The sequence below is a fragment of the Mobula birostris genome, chromosome 1 (assembly GCF_030028105.1).
Source record: "Mobula birostris isolate sMobBir1 chromosome 1, sMobBir1.hap1, whole genome shotgun sequence".
In the NCBI taxonomy this organism is placed as follows: domain Eukaryota; kingdom Metazoa; phylum Chordata; class Chondrichthyes; order Myliobatiformes; family Myliobatidae; genus Mobula; species Mobula birostris.
This window is the reverse complement of record NC_092370.1, coordinates 153,004,002-153,031,585: the sequence shown is the minus strand read 5'-3', so window position 1 is coordinate 153,031,585 and position 27,584 is coordinate 153,004,002. Positions and strand designations below refer to the sequence as shown.

Below are 27,584 nucleotides of genomic sequence, written 5' to 3'. Positions count from 1 at the left end.
CATTTTCTCTCATCTATAGATACAAGAATTTCTCATTATTTGAATCACAGAAGGAGCAACAAAGGCCATTTAAAAAGCATATTTCAGGTGAGGAATTGTTGATAGAAATTAAGTGCAGATAAAAAGGCCTGTATTGAGGGTGGAAGAGCAAATGTTGAGGTCAAAGTGCAGACTGCAGTGAGGTGGGCTGGCAGCAGCAGGAATTGTTTGAAGAGTGTGTTAGGTATGCAGAAAAATGCAAGGCTGAGGAATGGATGCAGGAGGAAGGCACTCATATTCTTGGGTCATCGCGATCTCTTCTGGTACGAAGATGAGCTGTACAAGAATCCATTATTGGTATCCTCTCCGCAACTCTTACATTTTGCACACGTCTGCCCTTACTCCATCCTCCTGCCACCCCAACAGGGATATGGTTCCTCTTGTCCTCACCTACCACCCCACCAGCCTCCACATCCAGCCTATAATTTGTAACTTCCGCCATCTCCAATGGGATCCCACCACCAAGCACATTTTTCCCACCCACTCCCCTCTGCTTTCTACAGGGATCCTATGTTCACTCATCCATCCACACTGATCTCCCTCCTGGTACTAACCCTTGAAAGCGGAACAAATGCCACACCTGCCCTTCACCTTCTCCCTCACTACCATTCAGGGCCCCAAAACGTCCTTGCAGGTGAGGTGACACCTGGTGCGGCCTGCTGTTTATCGGTGAGACCCAATGTAGATTGGGAGACCGTTTAACAAGCACCTTCGTTCTGTCCACCAGGAAAAGCAGGATCTTCCAGTGACCACCAATTTCAATTCTACTTCTCATTCCCATTCTGACATGCCAGTCCATGGCCTCCTGTACTGTCAAGATGAAGTCACATGGGGGTTGGAGCAGTAGCACCGTATATTCTGCCTGGGTAGCCTCCAACCTGATGGCATAACCAGCAATTCCTCAAACTTCTGGTAATGCCCCCTCCCACCTCTCTCCTTCACCATACCCCATTCCTTTTTCCCCTCATCTCCTTACCTGCCTATCCCCTCCCGCTGGTGCTCCTCCCCCTTCCATGGTCTTCTACCGTCTATCAGATTTCCCCTTCTTTAGTCCTTTATCTCTTTTACCAGTCATCTTCCCTGCTCTTTACTTCACCCTTCCCCCTCTCCTGGTTTCTCCTATCACCCATCACCTTGTACTTCTTCCTCCCCTCCTCCACCTTCTTAATCTGACTTCTCATTTCTTTTTCCAGTCCTGATGACAGGTCTTGGCCTGAAACGTCAATTATTTACTCTTTTACATAGATGCTGCCTGGCCTGCTGAGTTCCTCCAGCATTTTGTGTGTGCTGCATAAGAAAGACAAACCTGAACTGCAGGGAGACCAATATCCTGGTGAGGAAGTTTGCTAGGACTACTCAGGAGAGTTTAAACTAATCTAGCCAGGGTTGGGACCCAAGGCAAGACAAATGAGAAAGATGAGGAAATTTTAGAAGTTAAAGTTCAGAAGGCCTGGTAGGCAGGCGTAGTACTTGGGAAGGATATTCCTGGGAATTACTCATTGAGGCTATTTGGGTGGAACATCACTGATGGGATTATACTATAAACCCCCTAATAGTCAGCAGGAACCAGAGGAGCAAATAGGGAGACCATTGATAGCTATAATAATAATGAGTTGTATTAATGTGTAATCAGAATCAGGTTTATTATCACCACATGTGATGTGAAATTTGTTAACTTAGCAGCAGTTCAATGCAATACATAATCTAGCAGAGAAAAAAAAGTAACAAATAAAATAAAAAAGAAAATAACAATAACAAGTAAATCAAGTACGTAAATTGAACAGATTTTAAAAATGTGCAAAAACAGAAATACTGTACATTAAAAAAGTGAGGTAGTGTCCAAAGAGTCAACATCTATTTAGGAATCAGATGGGAGAGGGGAAGAAGCTGTTCCTGAATCGCTGAGTGTGTGCCTTTAGACTTCTGTATCTCCTAACCGATGGTAACAGTGAGAAAAGGGCATGCCTTGGGTGCTGGAGGTCATTAAAAATAGACGTTGCCTTTCTGAGACACTGCTCCCTAAAGATGTCCTGGGTACTTTGTAGGCTAGTACCCAAGATGGAGCTGACTAGATTTACAACATTCTGCAGCTTCTTTCGGTCCTGTGCAGTATCCTCTCCATTCCAGACAGTGATGCAGCCTGTCAGAATGCTCTCCACAGTACAGCTATAGAAGTTTTTGAGTGTATTTGTTGACATGCCAAATCTCTTCAAACTCATAATAAAGTATAGCCACTGTCTTGCCTTCTTTATAACTACATTGATATGTTGGGACCAGGTTAGATCCTCAGAGATCTTGACACCTAGGAACTTGAAGCTGCTCACTCTCTCCACTTTTGGTCCCTCTATGAGGATTGGTATGCATCCCTTCATCTTACCCTTCCTGAAGTCCACAATTAGCCTCTTTCGTCTTAATGACGTTGAGTGCCAGGTTGTTGCTGCGGCACCACTCCATTAGTTGGCATATCTCACTCCAGTACACCCTCTCGTAATTCTACCAACAATAGTTATATTGTCAGTAATTTTATAGATGGTATTTGAGCTATGCCTAGCCACACAGCCACGTGTATATAGAGAGTAGAGCAATGGGCTAAGCACACACCCCTGAGGTGTGCCAGTGTTGATTATCAGCAAGGAGGATATGTTATCACCAATCCGCATGGATTGTGGTCTTCTGGTTAGGAAGTCGAGGATCCAATTGCAGAAGGAGGTACAGAGGCCCAGGTTCTGCAACTTCTCAGTCAGGATTATGGGAATGATGGTATTAAATGCTGAGCTATAGTGGATGAACAACATCCTGACGTAGGTGTTTGTGTTGTCTAGGTGGTTTAAAGCCGTGTGGAGAGCCATTGAGATTGCGTCTGCTATTGACCCATGGTGGTGATAGGAAAATTGCAATGGGTCCAGGTCCTTGTTGAGGCAGGAGTTCAGTCTAGTCATGACCAACCTCTCAAAGAATTTCATCACTGTTGATGTGAGTGCTAGTCATTATTCTTCTTAGGCATTGGTATAATTGTTGCCTTTTTGAAGTAGGAACTTCCACCCGTAGCAGTCAGAGGTTGAAAATATCCTTAACACTCTCGCTAGTTGGTTGGCACAGGTTCTTAGAGCCTTACCAGGTACTCCATAGAGACCTTCCGCCTTGTGAGGGTTCACACTCTTTAAAGACAGCCTAACATTAGCCTCTGAGACAGAGATCACAGAATCAGCAGGTGCAGCAAGGATCTTCACAGCTGTAGTTGTGTTCTTCCTTTCAAAGAGTTCATAAAAGGCATTGAGTTCATCTGGTAGTGAAGCATCGCTGCCATTTATGTTATTGGGTTTTGCTTTGTAGGAAGTAATGTCTTGCAGACCCTGCCAGAGTTGCCGGCATCTGATGTCACCTTCAACCTCGTTCGAAATTGTCTCTTCCCCGTTGAAATAGCCCTCTACAAATCACACCTGGTTTTCTGGTACAGGCCTGGGTTGCCAGACTTGAATGCCACAGATCTAGCCTTTAGCAGACAACGTACCTCCTGGTTCATCCATGGCTTTTGGTTTGGGAATGTACAGTAAGTCTTTGTGGGCACACACTCATCCACACAGGTTTTAATGAAGTCAGTAACAACTGCAACATACTCATCCAGGTTCAAAAAATACAGTCCAGTCCACCGATTCAAAGCAGTCCTGTCGGTGCTCCTGTGCTTCCCTCGTCCATACCTTCTTGGTTCTCACTGCTGGTGCTGCAGTCTTCAGTCTCTACCTATACTCGGGGAGTAGAAGTACAGCCAGGTGAACAGACTTCCCGAAGTGAGGGCATAGAAATAGCATGGTAGGCATTCTTGATGGCGGTGTAGCAATGGTCTGGTGTGTTGTTTCCTCTAGTGATCTGTTGATGGTAGTTGCTTAGTGAGTTTTTCAGACTGGCCAGGTTAAAATCTCCCAAAACGATGGTGAAGGCGTTAGGGTGCATTGTTTCATGCCTGTTGATCCCATTACTCAGATCATCGAAAGCCTGCTTGATATTAGCCTGAGATGGAATGTAAACTGCTACCAAAATGACCCCAGAAAACTCCCATGCTAGATAAAAAGGACGGCATTTTACTGCTAGATATTCCAAATCTGCTGAGCAGAATTGGGACAGCACTGATATATTTGTGTACCAAGATATTAACTTCCATAATATTGACTGGGACTACCATAGAGCCAGCGTGGATGACTTCACTCACCTTAATGCTGAAGTGATTCCACAACCTATAGACTCACTATGATGAACTCTACAACTCAGTATTACTTATTTACTTTTTTACTATTATTTGCATGACTTGTCTTCTTTTGCATATTGGCTTTGCCAGTCATTGTTAATAAAAGTTTTTCACAAATTCTACTGTATTTATTATCTTGAAAATGTCTGCAACAAAACTAAATTCAAGGTAATATATGGTGACATATGCATATACTAATAATAAATTTACTTTGAACTTTAAAGGACTTCAGAAGGCAGAATGTGTTAAGCATGCCAAGGAAAGTTTTCTCAAGCAACATGTAGTTGACCCTACAAGACAGGAAGCACACTGGATCTTCTCATGGGAAATTAGGCAGGAAAAGTGACTAAAGAAATGGTAGGGGAGAACTTTTGGCAGTGATTATATTCTATTAGCTTTAAAATAGTCATGGGAAAAGACAGGACTAGTTCATAAGCTAATGTCCTAATCTGGGGCATGGCTAATCTTGGTGGCATCAGAATGGAACTTGCAAAGATTGATTGGGAGAGGTTGGTTGCAAGTACGGAAACGCCTGGCAAGTGGGATTATTTCACTCAACATCTCTCTCTACATTAGCAAAACTAAACAGCTGATTATTGACTTCAAGAGGAAGAAGTCAAAGGTCCATGAGCCAATCCTCATTAGAGGATCAGAGTTGGAGAGGGTCAGTAGTTTTAAATTCCTTGCTGTTATCATATCAGAGGATTTATCTTGGAACCAGCAAGTAAGTGTCATCACAAAGATGCCTCTACTTTCTTAAAAATTTGCATAGATTGAGCATATCTTCTAAAATGTTGACAAACTTCTACAGGTGGAGTGCACAGTATCTTGATTGGTTGCATCACAGTCTGGTATGGAAACAGCAATACCCAGGAACAGAAAGGTCTACAGAAAGAGGTGGATCCAGCCAGTCCATCACAGGAAAAGCCCTCTCCACCACTGAGCACATTTACAAGGAACACTGTCTCATGTTGTCTCTTTATTACAAGAAAGCAGCATCCATCAAAGACCCCACTAGCCAGACCATACTTTCTTCTTGCTACTAAAAATCGGACAGGAGGTACGGGAGCCCTACATTCCACATCACAAGGTTTGGGAACAGTTATTACTCTACAACCATCAGGCTCTTGGACCAGTGTGGATAACTGCACTCACCTCAACCCTGAACTGATTCCACAAACTACAGGCTCACTTTCAAGGATTCTACAACTCATATTCTCAGTATTATTTATTTACTTTGTATTTACATAATTTGTCTGGTTTTGCACATTGATTGTCAGTCTTCATGTATAGTTTTTTCATAAATTCTATTAATTTCTTCATTTTCCTGTAAATACCTGAAAAAATGAATCTCAAGGTAGTAATGGTGTTGTAATTAGTTGTAAGGGTTTCCTTTATGTTACTGCTAAGGTGAATAAAATGGCTTCTCTGTACTGTTAACTGCTGAGACAGTGGCTCTCTATAGCAGTATGTCTGGATTATAATTAGTGATAACGGGACTTGTATTCATTTGTTAACCAATTGGGATAGATGTTATTATTTCTGTCTGTGTGAAAGCTGTTAGTTGCGTGGGCTTTGGGGAGAAGGCACGAGAAGGATGAAGAGAGAAGACATGGCTTGAAGGGACAGTTGCTGAACCCACTAGGCTTGGGCTCGGGGCGGGAGCCCAGGGGTCGACGACGAGCAAAGGAGAATCAGCCAAGGGGAATCCGTGAGCTCCAACGTTTGTGCACTGGATATGTTTATGAGATTATTGGCGCCTTTTATTTGTTTTCCTTTTCTTTTGTTTCTCTACTATTCCCATACTTAAATATAAAATCTTAATCATTTAACCGCACATTGCGGACTGAATGTTATTTCGGGGTACTGATGTTACACAGGGGACACAACATGCAGCATCCACCCAAACAAGAATGCGAAGGTTTGGTCGGAGAGGGGAAGCCACCCCTGAGATCATGCCACTGGGCAAAGCAAGTCCTACATTGTGGGGGCTCGTCCGGGATCTGGATTTTCGTAGGGTGCTGCGTATTTGCCCTGCTTAAATCAGAGCCAGTGTGTCTCTGGGGGATTGCGGTTAGTAATGTGTACCTCTGTGGGATTGGGGTTAGTAACCGACTGAGTGGGGTGGATATTCGTACCTTGGATGAATTGTTAACTCAATTTTTGAGTACGGTTAAAGCTGATGGCGAAGTTGAAAACCGCAGCGCAAAAGTTTGATAAAGTGGCGGGCTCAAACCTTGCTTCAGCTCCGGCTAGCGCTGACGTCACAGAGGTGGGATTGTCAGTGTCTATTGGTGCCCTGGGTGAGGCGGGGCCAAGGGCTGTCCATACTGTCAGGAGGGAAGGGAAAGAGTGGTCGGAATGTTCCTGCTATGGCAGGCTCCACCTGGTCTTTGGAATAATGTCCACCCCTAAAGGGGCGGAGCGGACCTCTCAGTTGTTAGGTGAGTGGCAGTGCTTGGCTGAGGCAGGGATTGGTTGAAAGTTTGAATGGGCAGGCTACTGATGGTGTTAGAACTGTCAGGTTCAATTACCCCGTAGTGACAGCTGCCAGTTATCTGAAAGCGGGGGAAAATGCATTTGGTTCGACTGGAAGCAAAATGCAGCACCTGGGGGGCTTTCCATATCTGTGTCAGGAGATTGGGGAAAAGCTTTCAGTGTATCTTCTCTGGCTAGGGGGGCAGCTAAATTGTTTGCAGCGCCAGGGGGATCATTTAAGGGGATCAGCCCCTCCCTCAGTTGTTCAGCTGATTAGAGAGATGTCGGGAAACTTAGTGGAGGGCCCAGTGGGGGAAACAGCTTGGGGTCTCTGGGGGAACATGTTCCCAGCAATGTACCAAGGAACTCCTGAAAGGAAAAGACCCTATTCCTGACGGCTTAGAGGGACCACACACCCCTGTGTCGTTACAAATAGATGGAAGCTATGCTAAGGCCATCCTTGACACCAGGGCGCAGGTCAAGTTGCTGCACAGTTTCTTTTGCAACCGGTATTTGAAGCATTTACTCTCGACACCATTCAGGGCACTGGAAATTCAGAGTATCAGTGCTAGGGATTATTCAGAAGACGATTATTGGTCAGTGAAACTGGAGTTCTCGGAGGCCAAGGTGGGGGTGTCTGAACTTCATGAATCGTTAGTGCTGATGTGTCCGGACACTGTTGAGACGGGCAGCGTTTCGATTCCAGAGAGGACCAACACCCCACTGATGCGGAGGCGCATGGGGGCCTGCCAGGCGGAGGCGGGTGAGAGTTGTTTGGGGGCGTTGTCTGTGCACCCCGTGTTTCGAGATGCTTGTGAGGACGTGTGTAGCAGCATTGGGCGGGTACCGAATTTAAACGAGAGCCGATGGTGGTATGGCCCGGGGGAAGTATCTGCGGGTGAGACCCTCTTAGTGGATGCTCCAATGTACCATGTGGGGGGGGGGGGGGGAGAGGAGTTGACTGCTGAAGACACCTCACAGAGAGAGAGGTTGCGGTGACTGGCCCCTGTAGCTGTGGAAGACGTAGGCAGCGTGTGTGTGGGTTATAGGACTCTGAACAGGCGCACCGTCATTGCCACGAATACGGTCCTGAGGGCCGAAGACGCTATGGCCTGTTAGTGTGGTGCGACGTGGCTTAATGTGCTGGATCTGAGGAGTGGATGTTGCCAGATCCCGATGAGTGAGGCCAACAAGAAGACGGCCGTTATAGGTCCCCTAGGAATTTTCCGGTCCGAAAAGATGCCAAAGGGCATTTCCAGAGCGCCTGCAACCTTCCCACGGGGTGTGGGGAAGACCATGGGGTATGTGGAAGTGTTTGGAGTTCTGCCGTATGTGGATGACCGCCTAGGGTTTGGATTCGCCTTGGGGGACTATGACACGAGGCGAGTGGCGAAGCCCGGGTGACAAAGAGTTAAAGAACTAAAACTTTCTTTGGACAGGTGCCAGGTCTGGAGAAAGATGCAGTTCATGCATGCTCTGTGTTCAGCCGTGGAATTCTACGGTAATCCTTGGAGATTCGCCAGGGACTACGGCACAGTGCGGCACCCCTTGAATCTGCTGCTGTGTGGCTACCCTCCCTTGGAGAAGAAAGGGACAGAAGCAAAGTGTAAAATGTGGAGTAGTTTTTGGCCGGCAGAGTTTGGTGCAATCTGAGAGAAATGACCCGATATACCAGTTGCACTTCTTGGTGTTGGAACAGACAATGGTGGACCTGGGGCTGGAAACCCAGGTCGTCAATCGCAATGAGACACTGGAGAGAGATAGGATTTGCACCGCTGAACTGAGCGCTCAGAAATGCAGGCTGGAGACTGCAAGAGTGCCGCACTTTGGGGGCAGACCTCGAAGACTTAGAGTCCACACTCATCAACGTGGAGACGGAGAACCAAAATTTTGAGCAGAAACTGCGGCCACTTACTGATGAATTAATCCAGAAAAGATTGGAAGACTTACAAGTTGGGGAAGATGAAGGAAGCTGTCTAGGCCAACAGAAAACCGAGAGCCCAGGGAAGGGAGTTTGACTACATTTCCGAGAAGGTGAAGCAATCGAGGACAGATCTTGGAAAAGGGAAGCAGATGCTTGAAGGGAACCTGAAGATGACCATCGACAGTTTAAATGAAGTGGAAAAACTGAAAGTTGACCTGGAAAAAGTCATCAGGAAGAAAAAGCTAGAGATAAGTTCAGTGGACACTAAACTGGAGGCTGAACATTCTTTAACTGCTGCTTTTCAGGTCGGCATGGAAGAAGCTGGTGGAGTAACTGCGTCTCAGATTGAGACGGCCAAAAAGCGTGAGTCAGAACTGCTGAGACTGTGATGAGAGTTGGAGGAGTCCAAGAAGAAGCTGTCGTCTGGATTACAGGAGGCTGAAGAGGCTGTAGAAGCAGTCCAGGCCAAGTGCTTCAGTTTGGAGAAAATCAAACAGCAGCTACCAATTGAGGAAATGAGGAAAAATACGGATTTGAAGGATGATGTGCTGGATGTGTGGTACGTGCTGCCTTTTGCTAACTTCCCCTTGATTGAGGAAGAGACTTTTGGCCCTTCTCCCACTGAGTGAGGTGCAGTGGGGAGGACTAGCTGTGGGCAGCCTGGGTTACAGCAGGACCCTGAAGGAAAAGAAGGGGGCTCCCGGACACAGGAAAGGGGGCTCCGAGTTACAGTGGGGGCATGAGTGAGAGATTGAGAGAGGAGTTGGCAAGCAGACCCAAGGTATCCCCAGTAGCATCTGAGCCTGAAGGGTTTAGGTGAGGGGGTACGGAGGTTTTGGAGGATTAGGAAACTCCCAGATAAGTTGGCCTATGTAGCGCCTGGGGAACAGGGTATAAGGTCTACTGTTTGGGGAGCAATGTCACTGTTTGGGTTTTTGTATCTGCAGGAAGGGTTGGCGAGTTATTTAGAAGTCATGAGGACATGACTAAATTTGGTGGGGGGAGAGTGCAAGGGTTTCTTCTTTTATGTTACCGCTAAGGTGAATAAAATGGCTTCTCTGTACTGTTAACTGCTGAGACAGTGGTTCTCTATAGCAGTATGCTTGGATTATAATTAGTGATAATGGGACTTGTATTCATTTGTTAACCAATTGGGATAGATGTTATTCTTTCTGTCTGTGCGAAAGCTGTTAGTTGCGCGGGCTTTGGGGAGAAGGCGCAAGGAGGATGAAGCGAGAAGACGTGGCTTGAGGAGACAGTTGCCGGACCCGCTGGGCCTGGGCTCGGGGCGGGAGCCCAGGAGTCGACGACGAGCGCAGGAGGATCAGCGAAAGGGAATCCGTGAGCTCTAATGTTTGTGCACTGGACATGTTTATGAGATTATTGGCGCCTTTCATTTGTTTTCTTTTTCTTTTGTTTCTCTACCAACCCCATACTTAAATATAAAATCTTAATCATTTAACCGCACCTTGTGGCCTGAATGTTATTTCGGGGTACTGATGTTACACAGGGGACACAACACGCAGCATCCACCCAAACAAGAATGCGAAGGTTTGGTCGGGGAGGGGGAGCCACCCCTAAGATCATGCCACTGGGCAAAGTGAGTCTTACATAGTACTTTGATTATAAACATACTTTGAATTTAAAAAAAGAAAAAGAATTCCAAGTTAATATGTTCCTGTTAGAGAGGAGGGCAAGCTGGCAGGATTGGGGAACCCTGGTTGATGTAGGATTTTGATGCTCTGGTCAGGAAAAGGTGAGAGACACTCATGTATCATCAAGTAGGATCAACTGAATCCCTAAGTAGTATAAAGGATGTAGGAGTACACAAGAGGGAAATCAGGAGGGCAAAAAGAGGATGTGAGACAGTTTTGGCAAATAAGATGAAGGAGGATTCTATTACATTTATCTATTCTATACCAACTGTCCACAACCAGCGCCTTTTGCAGTCTGAGGAAGAGCATATTTAAAGACTAAAAGCTTGAACCCAGCTTAAAGCTCAAGGTCTACTGGGTAGCAATGATCTCTGTCCCCTGTATGTTTAAGTAGCAAGGACTAGACACATCAAACCACTGGAAACACAAAATCGCAAAGTCCTGCAAATCCATCAGCAGGTTTAAGTAAAACAATATTGTATGCTTTAATCACACCAACTGAGGGTCTAATTATACTTAATCAACCTCAATTGACCAGCCATGCCATTGGAAAATCCAACATCAGATTGTTAGCTCCCAAAAAGGGCAATACTCCAGGCTCTATCATGGGAAAAAGATTAGACCATAAGGCACAGGTGCAGATTTGGGCCATTTGGCCCACCAAGTCTGCTCCTCTATTCAATCATGGCTGATCCCTTTTTCCCCCTCCTCAGCCCCACTCCCCAGCCTTCTTCCTGTAACCTCTGAAACTGTGTCCAATCAAGAACCTATCAAGCTCTGCCTTAAATACACCTAATGACCTGGTCTCCACAACTGCCTGTGGTATAAGATTATACAAATTCACACCCTCAGGCTCAAGAAATTTCTCCATATCTCCATTTTAAATGGATGCCCCCCTAACCTAAGGCTGTGCCCTCTTGTCCTAAACCCCCACCATGAGAAACATCCTTTGCACATCTACTCTGTCTAAGCCTTTCAACATTCAAAAGGTTTCAAAGAGATTCCCCGTCTGTCTACGTACCACATCCGATGCGGACTTTGGTGACCATGGTTTCCCATATAGATTTATCCTTCATTTTTTTGGATGACTTCTATTTCCTCCATGTGTAGCCACCTGGCTATGCTTTTGATGTACATAAGCCGAGGTCTTCCTCTAGGTTTACTCCCCTCAATCTTTCCAGAGTATGAGTTTTTCTAGTTCATCTTTCTGCATGATGTGTCCTAGGAATCTGTGTTGTCTTTCTCTTATTGTTGGTATGAGTGATCGAACTGCTTGGGCTCTTCTGAGAACTTCTTCATTTGATGTGTGTGTGGTCCATGATATTTTTAACATCCTCCTGTAGAACCATAATTCAGCTGCTTCTAGTCTCTTTTCCTTTGCTGGAGAAATGATCCAGCATTCACTTCCATAAGTCAGGATAGAATAAATGTAGCACTGCAGTATTCTGTTTTTAGTGTATGTGCTCATCTTTCTGTCTGTTAATATGGTCCTCATTTTTTGGAAAGCTTCTTTCGCCATTGCTATTCTATATTTGATATCTGTGTCACACCTGCCATTACTTGTTATTAGGCTGCCAAGATATCTGAATTTGTTGACTTGTTTGATGTTTGTATTTCTGATCTTGATCACACATTGTGTGATGTTTGTCTTTCTGGAGATGACCATGCTTTCTGTCTTCTTGGTGTTGATTGAGAGGCCTCCACGATTACTTTCTGCTGCCACTATAGTGAGTAGTTCTTGAAGTTTTGTTTCTGAGTCAGCTATTAGTACAATGTCATCAGCATATCTGATGTTATTTATATTATGGCCTCCAATTGTGAATCCTATGATGTCTTTGATACTTCTCAAGATATTTTCACTATACAGGTTGAATAAGTCTGGCGAAAAGACACAACCTTGCCTGACCCCTCTCATGATATTCACATACTCACTCACTTCTCCTTCTATTCTGATTGATGCTGTCTGGTTCCAGTATAAGTTTCTTAAAAAACGTATATCTTTCCCATCTATGTCAAGATCTTGAAGCATTTCCAGAAGATCTTGCTGTCTGACAGTGTCAAAAGCTTTTGTATAGTCAATGAAACATAGGTAGACGTCCGTAGCATGAAAATTGCATTTCTGGTTCCAGTGTTTTCCACAAAGCCGCATTGTTCCCCCTCATCATTCTAAGTTCCAGTGAGTACTGACACAAAGCCATCAAATGTTCCTCCTATAGTAACCCTTTCATTCCCGGAATTATCCTTGTGAACCTCCTCTGAAACCTCTCCAATGCCAGCACAGCTTTTCTTAGATGAGAAGCCCAAAACAGTTCACCATACTCAAGGTGACGCCTCATCAGTGCCTTATAAAGTCTCAGCATCACACCCTTGCTCTTGCATTCTAGCCCTCTTGAAATGAATGCTAAAATTACATTTGCCTTCCTCACCACTGACTCGACCTGCAAGGTGTTCTGCACAAGGATTCCCAAGTCCCTTGGCATCTCAGATTTTTGGATTTTCTCCCCATCTATAAAATAGTCTGCACATTTATTTCCACTACCAAAGTGCATGACCATGCATTTTCCAACATTGTATTTCATTTGCCACTTTCTTGCCCATTCTCCTAAACTGTCCCAGTCTTTCTGCAGCTTACCTGTTTCCTCAACACACCCTGCCCCTCCACCAGATTACCAGGAGAACAGAGGAAAAAAATTCTTAGGGCCTTTGTACAAACTTATATCTCCACTAACTCATAAGAATTCTTAGCCCACAAATGGACAAAATGAAGCACTATTTAGGATGTAACTGATAACCAAGTCCTTACATCAAAAACCTAGCAAAAGCCGGGGTGAAGGGAGGGGGGTGGGCAGTCCAGATTCCATCTCATGACGCCTCCTTCCTACCCATATTGACCTCATCAGTCATCTTAGAACCCACAGAATTGGAAACATGACTCCAGGGTCTGTGCAAGAAGCTTCCAGCTTCATTTCTAACACCTGAGGACATATTCCATCCTGATTGTGTGACTTTCTCACTTCTATTGAAAATTGAAAATATAAATCTGTCAGTTTGGATTGACTCTTGAAACTGAATGTGGCTGGAAATTTTCTGAATAAAGTACATAAAGGACCCATGGAGCATCTTAACATGAATAACTGAACTTATTGAAAAGCTGGCTTAATTCATTAAGTGTGGCCCGGAAGGGGCGGACACGAGTCTGTCCATTCAGGAGCCAGTGTTGGAACAACTTTCATCTGGCCGTCCACAGCCGTTCCAATATGCATGGCCCTAAGCTGACATCACCTGATTGAGTCTTTGAAGAACGCAAGCCTCCACATGATGTCAACGAACATAGCGAATGGTGTCAATACTGGCACACCAACATACCTCCCTGTGGAGATCTGATTGTTGACATCACCTCGCTCCTTCCGGGCTTTACTGCAGCCACCAGAAAAAGAAAACTGGACAGCTGCAAATAGACCTAGAAGTCAACATGCCAAAACAGCACAATCATTACACCAATGGGATGCCCATAAAACCCCAGCTTGCCCCTGTGGTGCCCCAACCCAGGACATTCTCTACCTGGTCCAAACATGCCCTCTCATCAAGGTCCGAGACGACTTTGCCACGGTCCATCCAGCTGGATGAGTGGCTTGACAAACACCAATGAGAGGTGTGAAGAAAAAAACACCTGCCATACAAAACTACAACAACTGAAATTATTAAAATCCACTGCACACACTGGCCAATAAAGTACTCTTCACATTCAAAGATTAAAGTAAAATTTATTATCAGAGAACATACATGTCACCACATACAGCCCTAAGATTCTTCTTCTGTGGGCATACTTAGTAAATCTATAGAACAGTAACTGTAAACAGGATCTGTAAACTGTAAACATCAGGAACTGTAAACAAACTGTTCAAATGCAGGTAATGGTTAAATAGCAATAAATAATGAACATGAAATAACAAGATAAGAGTGCAGTTATCCCCTTTTGTTCAAGAGCCTGATGGTTGAAGGTTAGTAACTTTCTTGAACCTGGTGGTGTGAGTCCTGAGACACCTGTAACTTCTACCTGATGGCAGCAGTGAGAAAAGAGCATTGTCTGGGTGGTGAGGATCTTTAATGATGGATACTGCTTTTCAACAGCAATATTTCAAATACCTGTGCTCAATGGTTGGGAGAGTTTTACCCATGATGTACTGGGCCAAACCCACTACCTTTTGTAGGATTTTTCACTCAAAGACATTGGTGTTCCCATACCAGGCTGTACTGCAGCCAGTCAGCACACTTTCCACAACCTCAACATCTTCAGAAGTTTACCAAGGTTTCTGATGACATGCCGAATCTCTGCAGACTCCTGAGGAAGTAGAGGTGCTGTTGTTCCCAGTTCCCAGCACTGCTGATAATCATGTTGGTTATGGTATATCAAGTGCTCATCCAGCATCAAAATTTGAAATATACACACTGCCTAGATACAATTACTCTTTCAAGGCCTATGTTATTATTATCCAACAGACTTTCTATGAAGTATTATTATTCTATTGGATAATAGTACTTTATGATACCAATATGTTCCCCAGTGAATAGACACCTTTGATCAGTAGAACTTATTTAAGAATGTACTGTTATCTGATCAATGCCCAATGTATCAAGCTCCAAAATGACCCCTTCCCCCAATATTTTTGAGTATTTTATTAATTTCACCTTTAACATTTGTCTATATTGACCAATCTATCAAATTTATCCAAAAGTTTATGCTCTTAATTAAAATATCTTGACTTTTTTTTAAACAATTACATTCTGTATACAAGATATATAATTATGAATGTACCATTACTATCTTTGTTAGGCAGTAGATAAACAAGATTGAAATAATAACACTCACTATATTTAAGAAAGGCATTTAGACAATATGTACTCAATCCAGAACATGGTCATAAAAACTTGCTCTGTATACAAGCAATATTGAGCTAGTTAGCAATAATCATATACAGATACAGAATATCAAATTAGAATTTGAACTTTAACCTTTGTTTCCCACTTGCAGGGGATTAGATACAATTGGGTTTACCAAAGCAGAAGAGAAAGGCGCGAGCTACTTAACAAATTACATTATGAAAGTTGAAACCTGAAAAGACTAGACTTTGAGCTTATCAAAATATTCTAAACTCTTTAAATCCAGACCCTAACTCCTGTTCATTTCTGTACAGGCAAGAAGTCTTAACTAGCAGGCAATCTTACGTTGTTTTCAGGATTGTCCTGATAGTGTAACAACTGCATTATGTATGCAGATCTATTTAAATCATAAGGAAATTTACTCTTCAGAGAGCAGCAGGACACATACATATAGAAGGCCGTCGGGGGAAAGAATTTGGCTAATTAAACCATAACTTCCCAATGAGCACAGATCTATCTTTAGTGCTATTCCCTCCTCACTTTTACTTCATTACATCTAACCAAATTTGATTGGCTTACAACTTTGAACATTCACTTTGTAATTTCAGTACGCATGCTATGGCAAAAAATCTGGAATTCTTCCATATTCCACTGTAAGCTTGCACATTTCTTTTGATAATAAACAATTTAAAGATCTCAAATTTCTAATAGTATCAAATCCAAAGTCTTGTGGAACACAAGCAAGAAGGCAAACTGCAGAGCACAAGAACTGAGTATTGATTTTAATAAATTTAGTGAAAGCAGGCAGCAGAATGTTAACTCATTAAAACTAGTGAAAAACAATCACAAACATGTCATGTGCTTTACAGCCAAATGCTATGACTGCCGCAGCCTCAAGGGTATCAAATGGCTGAAGCTGAACAAAATAATTTAAGGCGCCACATTAGTGCTGCATTAGAGAATCCCAGAAAAGTTACAACACAGGAGGGTATTCAGCATGTCTTGTTTATGACAGTCAGGGAAGTAGTCTTTAGCTTAACTGCCATCCAGCACCTGCAGGTCCTGGTTCATCAAGCCCACGTCCAATATTGTTTAAACATGATGAGGTTTATGCTTCTAATATCCTTGCTGGAAGTATGTTCCAGACACTTCACTACCTCTGGGGTGGAAACACGTTTCCTCATCTTCCAGTACAATAACAACGTGAATATGCAGGGTTAGGAGGGATATACATCACATGCAGGCAGACAGGAGTAGTTTAAATTAGCATTGTGTTTGTAGACATTGTGGGATGAAGAACCCGTTTCTGCACTGCAATCTTTGTGTTCCCTAAACTCTGTGATTACTCAAATTCTCTGCCTAAGCTCTCTGCCAAAAGAAACAGATACTTCCTATTTACTTCCTCAGCTCCTCAATCAGGTCTCTTCTCAGCCTTCTAAATCTAACAATAATTCCTATGTACTGTATTAAACAATAGAACAGTAGTGCAGAAAAGGCTCTTTGACCCACAGTTCTGTCCTGAACGAACAGGAGGGGGGAGAAGATGGTGGCGCAACAACAGCACACGCGGCCACTTCGATGATGAATATCTGTAATCTGTCAAGTAGGGGACCGTGCACAATCCTGATTTGATGAAGACAGACATGAGAGCACAGCGGAACATCTGGAAAACTTCTGAAATGTCTGCTTTGCGGTAACCGGAATCTCTGGAGCTGAAGGCCTCGAAATCCTCGGCTTGCGTGTTTCAGCGGCCGGGGAGAGGTTGAAGGCGCTCAGCAGAGGATGGCACTCGGGAGGCTGTATCGAAGAGGCTGCTCAGAAGCTCGGAGTTTTCGGACGGATGGACTCAGGGTCAGCTGCTTCCAAGTTATCGGCAAGTTGACGGTGCCTGGAGGTTTAGATTATGAAGACACGTAGTCCTCTTTTATTGTCATTTAGTAATGCATGATTTAAGAAATGATACAATATTTCCTCCGGTGTGCTATCACAAAACACAGGACAGACCAAGACTGAAAAAACTGACAAAACCACATAATTATAACATATAGTTACAACAGTGCAACAATACCATAACTTGATGAAGAAGTCCATGAGCACAGTAAAGTTCAAAGTCTCTCAAATGTCCCACATCTCACGCAGACAGGAGAAGGAAGAACTCTCCCTGCCATGCCGACCACAGTCCGACTCTGGGTCATCCAAAAACTTCGAGCTCTGATCAGCTCTCCAACTCCAAGTACTGAGCGCCGTCTCTGTCTGAACAATTCAACCTCAACCTCGGTCGCCACCAGCAAGCAAAGCCGTGGATTTTGAGGCCTACCCTCTGAAAGATTCCTGACCACGCAGTAATGACAGCAACAAACAAGCGTTTCAGAAATTTCTCCAGACGTTCCTCTGTGCTTTCACGTCCATTTTCCATCAAATCAGAATTGTCCACGGCCCCTATTTAACAGATACGATATCATTTTCACCGGAGAGCTGCACAAGCGCGCCTCTCTCCTCCTGCCTTCCTTCTCAATTTATGGCAGGGAGTTTCTCCCTTTTGCCGCATGCTATCGGGGACTTGGGAGTCGATCGACTCAGGACTTTGAGACTATTTTGTTTTACTGTGCCTATGGTCTGTTCTTTATCAAGTTATGGTATTGCTTTGCACTGCTGTAACTATATGTTATAATTATGTGGTTTTGTCAGTGTTATTCTTTGGTCTGTACTGTTTTCTGTGATATCACTCCGGAGAAACATTGTATCATTTCTTAATGCATGTATGCATTTCTAAATGACAATAAAAGAGGACTGAGTGTTCTCATAATCTAAACTAGCAATTAAAACACCTAGCCAAGCTAATCCTTTTTGCCTATACAATTCCTTCATTCTCTGTGCAATCATGATCCTCTCAAACACCTGTCATATTTGCCCCTTTTGGCAGTATATTCCAGACACCCACCAATCTGTAAAAAAAAAATTCCTCCACACATCCTTCCTTTGAACTTACCCCCCCCCCTTACCCCACTAAATGCATGCTCCCTAGTATTACAACTTTCAAACTTGGGAAAAAGATACTGTTTGCAAACTCTGTTTGTGCCTCTCATAATCTTATAGAACTGTTATTAGTTCTCTGCTCAGCATCTGCCACTACTGAGAAAATAACCCAACTTTGTCTAATCACTCCTCATACCACCTGCCCTTTGATCCAAACAGCATCCCACTAAACTTCTTCTACACCTTCTAGAAGGCTTTCAAATCCTCCTTATATTGACAGAGTTATAATGCTCCAGATGCAGCCTCACTAGTATTTTATAAAGCTGCAACATAACAAGAATGACTAATCAAGGCCAAAAAGTTCTATTTTAACTTCATCAATTCACAGGACTTGTTTCCAAAATGCATCAGGCTTGTTTAGATGTTCTTTTGAACCTTCTGAATAGTACTTTTTGGCCGCAATAAGCAAAGGTACGTTTGGAGGAAAAAAAGGTGCAGAATTTCATGAAAAGACCCCCTCTCCAACTGTTAAGTACGGGGGTGGAGCCATCATGCTTTGGGCTTGTGTTGCAACCAGTGGCACGGGGAACATTTACTGGTAGAGGGAAGAATGAATTCAATTAAATACCAGCAAATTCTGGAAGCAAACATCACACCGTCTGTAAAAAAAGCTGAAGATGAAAAGAGGACGGCTTCTACAACAGGATAATGAACCTAAACACACCTCAAAGTCCACAATGGACTACCTCAAGAGGCGCAAGCCCTCACAGTCCCCTGACCTAAACATCATTGAGAATCTGCGGATAGACCTCAAGAGAGCAGTGCATGCAAGACGGCCCAAGAATCTCACAGAACTAGAAGCCTTTTGCAAAGAAGAATGGGCAAAAATCCCCCAAACAAGAATTGAAAGGCTCTTAGCTGGCTCCAAAAAGTGTTTACAAGCTGTGATACTTGCCAAAAGGGGTGTTACTAAGTACTGTCATGCAGGGTGCCCAAACTTTTGCTTCGGGCCCTTTTCCTTTTTTGTTATTTTGAAACTGTAACAGATGGAAATAAAAAAGTTTTCTTGCTTAAAATATTAAAGAAATGTGTCATCTTTAGCTTTATGCCTTTTGGAAATCAGTTCATCTTTTACTCGCTTAGCTATTCACAGTAACAGAAATTTTGACCAGGGATGCCCAAACTTTTGCATGCCACTGTATACACGCATATATTGTGTACCCTGGATTCCGGTCAAATGGGACATGTTGAGACCAGTATATTTTGGCCCAATTAAGCAGCTGCTCTAAATAGCTAAAGTTTCATCGAAAGTATATAAAAGACAAACTACTTTTTAAACTGAATAATAAATTGTATTTAAATGAAATACAGAGCAAATCAGAACACCATTAATATCACTACAGTACTATAAAACATTAGTTCCAAATAGCCATTGACAGAGGAATTACATCCGGTGTACGCAGCTGTGATATTTTGATTTACTGTAAAGGAACAGTCAGCACAGACATATAGTACAGTTAATGCTTTTTGAGTTGGTATCCATCGGCCCAAAGGGATAACATAGCACAAGCACATGTAACTGCTACTATTTAAAAACTGCTTGCTCTAAGCAAAGTGTACTGTCTAACTGCCACACAAATGCACACGGTTGACTCTAGTTAGAAACTGTTCAGCAACTGTCTCCTGTTGCAATTAAGCAGAGTGCCCCAAATACATCAAGCTAACCCTACCTATCTTTTCGATTAGTCCTTGTTCTTTAAGATTAGTACAGGTCGACCTTCACGAATCCGGCACCATTGGGACCTGAGGAGTGCCGGATTAGTGAAAATGCTGAATAACAGAAGGATCACATTAAGCATAATCAGTGCCAGATTATCGAAGGAACTAGATTACAGGTAGTCGGATTAGTGAAGGTTGACTGTATTGTTAAGATCAGCTTTTGTTCTTTAACAAACAGTGAAGGTCCCAGGAGAACACCAACAGATTCCTCCCAAACACCACCAATTACAGATAATAGTGGCCAGAGGACCTAGGGTAACAGAGGAACTGAAGAAAATTTGCGTCAGGCACAAAATGGTGTTGGGTAAACTAATGGGACTGAAGGTTGATAAATCCCCAGGGCCTGATGGTCTGCATCCCAGGGTACTTAAGAAGGTGGCTCTAGAAATCGTGGATGCATTGGTAATCGTTTTCCAATGTTCTATAGATTCAAGATCAGTTCCTGCGGATTGGAGGGTAGCTAATGTTATCCCACTTTTTAAGAAAGGAGGGAGAGAGAAAACAGGCTATAGACCAGTTAGTCTGACATCAGTGGTGGGGAAGACGCTGGAATCAATTATAAAAGATGTAATAGCGGCATATTTGGATAGCAGTGGCAGGATAGTTTCAAGTCAGCATGGATTTACGAAGAGGAATCTTCTGAAATTTTTAGAATGTAACTATGAAAATGGACACGGGAAAGCCAATGGATGTAGTGTACCTGGAATTTCAGAAAGCCTTTGATAAGGTTCCACATAGAAGGTTAGTGTGCAAACTTAGAGCAAATGGTATTGGGGGTAGGACATGGATAGAAAATTGGTTGGCAGACAGGAAACAAAAAGTAGGGATTAATGGGTCCTTTTCAGAATGGCAGGCAGTGACTAGTGGGGTACCACAAGGCTCGGTGCTGGGACCACAGCTATTTACAATATATATTAATGATTTAGATGAAGGGATTAAAAGTAACATTAGCAAATTTGCAGATGACACAAAGCTGGGTGGCAGTGTGAAATGTGAGGAGGATGATATGAGAATGCAGGGTGACTTGGACAGGTTGGGTGAGTGGGCAGATGCAGTTTAATGTGGATAAATGTGAGGTTATCCACTTTGGTGGCAAGAGCAGGAAGGCAGATTACTATCTGAATGGTGTCAAGCTAGGAAAAGGGGAAGTACAACGAGATCTAGGTGTCCTTGTTCATCAGTCACTGAAAGTAAGCATGCATGTACAGCAGGCAGTGAAAAAAGCTAATGGCATGCTGGCCTTCATAACAAGGGGAATTGAGTATAGGAGCAAAGAGGTCCTTCTGCAGTTGTACAGGGCCCTGGTGAGACCACACCTGGAATATTGTGTACAGTTTTTGTCTCCAAATTTGAGGAAGGACATTCTAGCTATTGAGGGAGTGCAGCGTAGGTTCATGAGGTTAATTCCTGGGATGGCGGGACTGTCATATGTTGAAAGTTTGGAGCGACTGGGGTTGTATACACTGGAATTTAGAAGGATGAGAGGGGATCTGATTGAAACATGTAAGATTATTAAGGGATTGGACACAGTAGAGGCAGGAAACATGTTCTCGATGTTGGGGGAGTCCAGAACCAGCGGCCACAGTTTAAGAATAAGGGGTAGAAAATTTAGAACGGAGTTGAGGAAAAACTTTTTCATACAGAGGGTTGTGGATCTGTGGAATGCTCTGCCTCAGAAGGCAGTGGAGGCCAATTCTCTGGATTTTTTCAGAAAAGAGTTAGATAGAGCTCTTAAAGATAGCAGAGTGAAGGAATATGGGGAGAAGGCCGGAAAAGGGTACTGATTGTGGATGATCAGCCATAATCACAGTGAATGATGGTGCTGGCTCAAAGGGCTGAATGGCCTACTCCTGCGCCTATTGTCTATTATCTCCAGCCAGAATAAATCCCATTGACCAATATCCTCTCTCTTCTATGGCCAAGTCACTGTGGATCCAATGTATCTTTAACTTCTGGATGAGCCTTACTAAAACCCATGTAGACAATACTCACATCTCTATCCTCGCCTCTTTTTGGAAACACTTCATCAAATTTAAGTTCTTTATGATCAGTCTATAGATTTGTGGCAGAGAATATATTGACTGGTTACATCACAGCCTGATATGAAACCACCAATGTCCTTAAATGGAAAATTGTACAAAAAGTAGTGAATATAGAGCAGTCTGTCACAGGTAAAGCCCTCCCCACCATTGAGCACATCTACATGAAGCATTGTTGCAGGAAAGCAGCATTATCAGGAACCTCCACCATCCGGGCTATGATCGCTTCTCGCTGCTGCCTTCAGGAAAAAGGAACAAGAGCCCTAGGACTCTCACCATCAGGATCAGGAACAGTTTAGCCCTCAAATATCAGGCTCCTAAGCCAGAGGGGATAACTTCATTCAACTTCACTTGCCCCATCACTGAACTGTTCCCACAACCTATGGACTCACTTTCAAGGATTCATCATCTCATGTTCGTGCTATTTATTGCATTTTTTTCTTTCTTTTTTATTTGCACAGTTTGTCTTTTGCACACTGGTTGTCTGCCCTGTTGGCATGAACTTTCATTGATTCTCTTCTGGTTACTGGATTTATTGAGTCTGCCCACAAGAAAATGAATCTCAGAGCTGTATATGGTAACATATATGTACCTAACTTTGATCATATAGAAAATTAAGGCCTAATTAGGGACAGTCAGCATGCCTTTGTGCAGGGCAATCAATACTTGCCTCACACAAAGCCACGCTGCCTGTCCTTAATTAGACCATGATTTTATAAACACTTATAAATCCTATCCCTAAAAAATCCCTTCCAATAGTTTCTCTATCATGGATATGGGACTCTATAATTATAATATAATTTCTAGGATTAACCTCATTTCCTTTCTTGTATAATGGAACAACATTAGCTACTCAGTAGTCTTCCAGGGCCTTAAGTGTGGCCAAAGACCCAAGAGATCTTTGTCAAGGCCCCAGCAATCTCATCTCTTGCCTATCTCAAAAACTTGGGGTATATCCCATCAGACCTTGGGGCTTACCCAGCATAATGTTCAGCAACCAAGCGAAGTCCTAGCATATAAGTGCACTTCACATTGATTTCTCTATCCTCTATTTGGTAAATACCAATGCAAAGTATTCATGTAGGACCTCTCCCATATCCTCCACTTCAAAGCATACATTCCCTTCTTGGTCCTTGAGTGTTCCTACCTTCTTCTTAGTTATTCTCTTACTCTTGATGCATGTATAGAATGCCTCAGAATTTCTTTGATCCTACTTGCCAAAGACTTTTCATGGCCTCTCTTGCTCTCCTAGTTTCTTTCAAGTGTTTTTCCAGTTTATAGTCTACCATTTCTACCTTTATAATCCTCAAGGGTTCTATTTGGTTTTAGCTTCCTAAGCCTTATGTACTTTTCCTCTTGACTAAATTCACCACCTCTTTCAATATACAAGGTTCCCTCACCTTGCCATCCTTTTCCCTGCCTTCTTACTAAAACAAACCTATCCTGGGCTCTGTGCAGTTGGTCTTTAAACACCATCCACCCAACAGATGTGGACTTGACCAAAAGTAGCTGTTATTAATTAACTCTCCTTAGTTCCTACCCAATACTCTGTTCAAGATCCACACGTACCTTATCCATAGCTATCTTAACACTTAAGGAGTTCTGGTCACTGTTCCCTAATGTTCTCCCATTGATAGGTCAGGCTCATTTCCCAATATCAGGTCCAATATACACCCTGCTAGATACACCTAACAAATTCCAGCCCATCTAAACCCCTTACACTAAGGTGGTCCCGGTTTATTTTGGAGAAGTTGAAGTCCCCTGTGACAACAACCCTGTTGGGTTTACAGCAATCCCTAATCTACTTGCATTTTATGTCCTAACAGCTATTAAGGGACCTCTGGAATTATTGGGAAATCGTGCCAGATTGATTGCACCTTTCTTATTGTTGAGTTTTATGGAAGGTGAGCCCTCTATTATGACCCCTCAGTGAAGCTATGATTTTGTCCTGATTAAAAGTGCCATTTCAGCTCTCTTTTTTAAGTTCCTTCTGGTCACAATTACACCCATCACACATCACACTTTGCTTCCTGCCACCAAAGATTTTGGATCCAATTTGCCACTCTCCCTTAGATCCAATACCCATTCATTTTTTTTTTGATCTGTCTGACATGCAGGGCCTTGGAGAAATCCAAGACTTCAGCAAACACTACCTCACTGAATTCTCTGAAGAGGGTCAATCACATCAGTCAGACACAACCTTCCCTGAACTGATTGTTGCTGATCAATCTGTACCTCTCCTGTTAATCCTGTCCTTTAGAGCAGAGTCTACTAGTTTAATCTACAAAGGAGTGTACTTGCATTGATAGTCCTTCCTCCTTTTTTAAACTAATGTTCAACACCAGCAGTGCTCCAGTCCTCTGGCACTACTCCTACAAGCAGAGGTTTGAGCCTCTCCAAGGTCCTCCCTTTCTTCTTTTAACAGGATCTGATCTGATCCACAGTCAGGGATGCAAATCCTCATTAATGTACTCAGTTAAGGTTAACCCAACCAATACTTCACAAATTCCAGAAATTTTGCATACAATCCTTGTATAAATCATGCTGCTCAATCTAGGCACAATCAGGCATAATCTAGAACATGGAAAACTTGATTCCAGCAAACAAAATTCAAGTTATGCAATTAGTTATGTGAAAATTTAACATACTTCAGATACGTTAATATGGATCATAGGAACTCTTTTGAAGTCAGAAAAGACCCACTCAAGCAGAAACAGATTCATTAAAAACCACACAGCAGGTTATTCTTCAATACAGGAACATAGGAAAAGGATTAAGCCATTGTGCCCCTTGAGACTGTTCCTCTGTTCAATAAAATCAGAGGCATTCCAATTATTCCTATGTACCTGATCCCTTTATGTGGTGAGAGAAGGTGAAAGATGAGCAGAATGGCCACCATGGTAAATTGGGGTGACACGCAAGGCAAAGGGGAGCAATGCAGTTTTGGTTGAGGAGAAAGTGAATTGAGGCACAGACAAGAAGATGACAAGTGGGAGGAAGGTGGATGAGGGAGATGGCAGCAGTTGGATCCACTGGCACACTGTTCCAGAAACTAGGGTCAATCCTGGGAGTGCAAGTTCTCCCTTCAACTGCTCTGGCTGTCCTGGCTTCCAAACACATTCCAAAGTCAGGTAGGGTGGTAGGCGGTAGGCCTGGGAAAAGTGCCCTCTTGTGTGGGCGAAGGGTAGAATCTGGAGGGAGTGGATGGGAATGGGGGGAGAATAAAGTGGGAGTGGTGTACGATTGGTGTAATCAGAGAAACATCACCTGGGGTGGGTCTGACAGTAATGACGTCGTGGACCTGGAGGGCTCCCTGCCCTGCCGGTCAGCGTGAGCTGTGAGACAGCGGCCTTGTCTAATTTGGTTGGGGAACGTTAGATGACCCGTGGAGAGGCTGGGTTGGCAGAGGCGCTGGGCTGGGCGATGCAGTACGTACCCGGCGTGGCCGTGAGTCACCTCCACTGTGTTCACACTTCGGTGCTGACCAGGCTCAATGTCTGCCCCCCAACCCCTCTCTTTATTTCTCTTGGCCGCTCCTTCCGTCCATCTGCCAACGAGCCCGTGCGGCTGACCCAACTGTCCGGCTCCGGCTCTCGCTGCCCCGGTCCCACTCCCGCTGTTACTCGCACAACAGCCAGCGGCGTGCGCCCCACCACGCGGGAGCCTGTCATTCCCCTCCACCAATCACATCCCTAGACTTCTCAATTGACCGCCAGACAGCCAATAAACGACAAAGCCTTCTTATTGGTTCGGAACTTCGGCCTAACAAGCAAACTCTACAGCTGATTGGCTCTAATTGGCCCTACGAATACTTCATTGGACAATCCGACCCGGTGTTTTCCATCCTCTTCACTGATTGGAAATCGGTGTAGCACGGTGAGTCATGATAAAACGTCGGCTCTTCCGGAGATGTTGCTTGACTTGAATCAGCATTTTGTGTATATGTCACTCAAGTTTTCCAGCATCTGCAGAATCTTTGTGTCTGAGATCACTGCTTCTTATTGGAATATTTATAAGGATAACGTAAGGCTGCTGCAGTTGGCTGGTTCTGGCGCCCGACGTGTGCAGGGCTAAGTAAACCACCAGCTTGTCGAAGCGCCGCTGGTGTTCAGGATGGATAAAGGGACATTGCACTGGGGGCGGCTGGGTCTCAGGTTACGTCGGTTGGCAGGGTGGATGAATGCGGCTGTGGAGGTTCATTAGACTGTCGCATCCACAGCGCAGTGTGGGGAAAGAGCGTGTGCGAAGGCTGAGAACCACCGATGCGAGGATAGTCATAGAAACATAGAAAATAGGTGGGAGTAGGCCATTCGGCCCTTCGAGCCTGCGCCGCCATTCACTCGCTTCCTCCGCATAGTTATGGGAACTTGTGCCCTCTCATTGAGTGCTCCTTCCCGGAAAATGCCATGTTTCTACCTGGTGCACTCCATACCTGACTTAACTTTCTTGGCATATCTGTCAGAGCCTAAGAGAGCAACTAAGATCAATTATAGACTATGGTTCCCACGACCATGGGTTCTCCTTCGACACTGCCTCGCGTTCCTTACTTTTAGTTTCTCTAGTTCTTTCATTTCTGTCCTGATGACGTTTGGGTTTTTAAAGAGATTTAATATTTAAAGATTTGCTTTGTCACACGTGCATCGAAATTTAGAGTGAAACGCATTGTTTGTGTCAAATCAAATCAGCCAAGATTATGCTTCCGGCGCCATCATGATATGCCCACAGTTCACTAATTGTTACTTTTTAAAACTCCAAAACTTTAAACTAATTGAAAGAAAAAGACCGGAGTCCGAAATGAGTCTTAACTATCTTTTTACCCTTTAAACAAGGCGCGTGCGTATCACATGGTAGCATCATGACGTATGCAATTCAATTTTTACGTATAACCCGTGATGAATTATTATGGCAGGTTCGGTAACTGAATTTATGACGGAGAAGGCGGATGAGCTACGACCTCAAATGCCAACGGCTATAGTACAGGCGGATGAACATTTGGGAAGAGAAATGGCGATTTCTTTAGTTCGCCCAACGGTAGGCAATAGCAAACCACCATTGCAATTTGCTAAGAAAACCATGGTCAAACTCACAAACTATATCACACAACAACAGCGTCAAGAGGATCGTAAAGACAACTCTGAAGATATTTAGCAAACACCAGGAATTCTGCGGGAAACGTCGACTGTACCTCAAAGTTGCGTTCACCAGCAACTTTGATGTCTGAATATGTTTCGCTCGGTAGGGTTGATTCTGGCTACTGCTCATAAAATTAAAGTAACACAAAAGAAAATTATTGCCACTTGGAATGTAAGAACCCTATATCAAGCAGGAAGATTGGACAATGTGATAAATGACTAAAAAAAGACTAAAGATTAACATCATGGGAATTAGCGAAGTTCGTTGGATAGGTGCTGGAACATTTCAGATTAGAAATAAGACACTGGTTTACTCTTGTGGAACATCCCAAACTAATAGAGTAGGAATTGTTATGGATGAAAAACATGGCAAAAAGTGTTTTAGGACATTAGGCAATATCAAAAAGAATGCTCCTTGTTAGATTCAGAGGACAACCA

The 27,584-nt window shown here is 43.6% G+C and overlaps 1 protein-coding gene across 1 annotated transcript in view; it reads right to left on the bottom strand.

The window, feature by feature from the left end:
* Positions 1 to 25,442, bottom strand: part of LOC140200692 (uncharacterized) — a 409,587-nt gene extending 384,145 nt beyond the window's left edge. Inside the window, exon 1 of the mRNA XM_072264267.1 lies at positions 25,282 to 25,442. The gene's annotated coding sequence lies outside the window, so the exon portion shown is untranslated. The remainder of the gene's footprint in view (positions 1 to 25,281) is intronic.
* Between the last annotated feature and the right edge of the window lie 2,142 nt (positions 25,443 to 27,584).